The following is a 2,726-nucleotide window of genomic DNA, read 5'->3' on the forward strand; positions in this document are numbered from 1 at the left end:
GCATACCCAAACACACACACACACACACACACACACACACACACACACACACACGCACATTCACACGCACATAGGCAGGTATAAATGAAAGATGAAAGAAAGCTTGGTATGTGAGCATGGCTTGCAGCTCAGCATAAATACCAGCATGTAAAACTCTGTGATGTGCTACTTCCAGGCCTAAATTCAAGTATTCATGTGTAATGGTACTAAAAAAACTAGCCAAAGCAAGATAGTAATCTTTCAATAACCCCAAAAGAAGATACCCAAAAAAACATAATTCCACCTCTAACAACAAAAATAACAGGACTTAACAATTACATTTCCTTAATATCTCAATATCAATGGACTCAATTCCCCAATAAAAAGACATAGATTAACAGACTGGATACATAAACAGAACCCAGCATTTTGTTGCATACAGGAAACACACCTCAGTGTCAAAGACATACACTACCTCAGAGTAAAGGGCTAGAAAACAATTTTCCAAGAAAATGGTCCCAAGAAACAAGCTGGAGTAGCCATTCTAATACTGAATAAAATCAACTTTCAACCAAAAGTTAACAAAAAGGATGAGGAAGGAAACTTCATACTGGCCAAAGGGGAAAAAATATCTACCAAGATGAACTCTCAATTCTGAACATCTATGCTCCAAGTACAAAGGCAACCACATTCATAAAAGAAACTTTACTGGAGCTCAAAGCACATATCGCACCCCACACAATAATAGTGGGAGAATTCAATATCCCATTCTCATCAATGGACAGATAATGGAAAAGGAAACTGGACAGAGACACAGTGAAACTAACAGAAGTTATGAACCAAATGGATCTAACAGATACTTATAGAACATTTCACCCTAAAGCAAAAGANNATACCTTCTTCTCAGCACCTCATGGTACCTTCTCCAAAACTGATCATATAATTGGTCACAAAACAGGCTTCAACAGATACAAGAAGATTGAAATAATCCCATGTATGATATCAGATCACCACGGAACATGGTTGGTATTAAATTTTAACAAAAACATAGGAAAACATACATACACATGGAAGCGGAACATCGCTCTGCTCAATGATAACTTGGCCAAGGAAGAAATAGAGAAAGAAATTAAAGACTTTTTAGAATTCAATGGAAATGAAGACACATCATACCAAAACTTATGGGACACAATGAAAGCAGACCAAAGAGGAAAACTCATAGCTCTAAGTGTCTCCAAAAAGAAACTAAAGAGAGCGTATACTAGCAGCTTGACAGCACACCTAAAAGTTCTAGAACAAAAAGAAGCAAATACACCCAAGAGGAGTAGACAGCTAGAAATAATCAAACTCTGGGCTGAAATCAACCAAATGGAAACAAAAAGAACTATACAAAGGATCAAGAAAACCAGGAGCTTGTTCTTTGAGAAAATAAACAAGATAGATAAACCCTTAGCCAGACTAACCAGAGGGCACAGAGACAGTATCCAAATTAATAAAATCATAAATGAAAAGGGAGACATAACAACAGAAACTGTGGAAATTCAGAAAATCATCAGATCCTACTAAAAAGCCTATACTCAACAAAACTGAAAAATCTGGATGAAATGGACAATTTTCTAGACACATACCAGGTGCCAAAGTTAAATCAGGATCAGAAAATCTATGTAAACAGTCCCATAATCCCCAAAGAAATAGAAGCAGTCATTAATAGTCTCTCAACCAAGAAAAGCCCATGATCAGATGGGTTTAGTCGAGAAATCTATAATACCGTTAAGGAAGACCTAATACCAATGCTCTTCAAACTATTCCATAAAATAGAAACAGAAGGAACACTAACCAATTCATTCTATGAAGCCACAATTACTCTGATACCTAAACCACACAAAGACCCAACAAAGAAAGAGAACTTCAGACCAATCTCCCTTATGATCATTGAGGCAAAATTACCCAATAAAATTCTTGCCAACCGAATCCAAGAACACATCAAAATGATCATTCACCACGATCAAGTAGGCTTCATGCAAAGGATTCAGGGATGGTTTAATATTCAGAAATCCATCAACATAATGTACTACATAAACAAACCCAAAGGGAAAAAACCATATGATTATTTTATTAGAAGCTAAAAAAGTGTTTGACAAAATTCACCACCTCTTTATGAAAAAAGTCTTAGAAAGATCAGGAATTCAAGGCCCCTATCTAAACATAGAAAAAGCAATATACAGCAAACCATTAGCCAACATCAAACTAAATGGAGAGAAACTTGAAGCAATCTCACTAAAATCAGGGACTAGACAAGGCTGCCTATACTCTCTATCTATTCAATATAGTACCAGAAGTTCTAACTAGAGCAACTAGACAACAAAAGATCAAAGGGATACAAATTAGAAAGGAAGAAGTAAAAATATCACTATTTGTAGATGATATGATCATATACTTATAACCCCAATAATTCTACCAGAGAAGTCCTAAACCTCATAAACAACTTCAGCAAAGTGGCTGGATATATAATTAACTCAAACAAATCAGTAGCCTTCCTATACTCAAAAACAGGCTGAGAAAGAAATTAGGGAAGCTATACCCTTCATAATAGTCACAAATAATATAAAATACCTTGGTGTGACTCTAATCAAGCAAGTGAAAGATCTGTATGACAAGAACTTCAAGTCTCTGAAGAAAGAAATTGAAGAAGATCTCAGAAGATGGAAAGATCTCCCATGCTCATGGATTGGCAGGATTAATATAGT

The 2,726-nt window shown here is 35.8% G+C and overlaps 1 protein-coding gene across 9 annotated transcripts in view; it reads right to left on the reverse strand.

Moving 5' to 3' along the window:
- Positions 1-2,726, reverse strand: part of Ryr2 (ryanodine receptor 2) — a 557,252-nt gene that overhangs the window by 23,018 nt on the left and 531,508 nt on the right. The window lies entirely within an intron of this gene.

Source organism: Mus pahari, chromosome 16, assembly GCF_900095145.1.
Source record: "Mus pahari chromosome 16, PAHARI_EIJ_v1.1, whole genome shotgun sequence".
Taxonomy (NCBI): domain Eukaryota; kingdom Metazoa; phylum Chordata; class Mammalia; order Rodentia; family Muridae; genus Mus; species Mus pahari.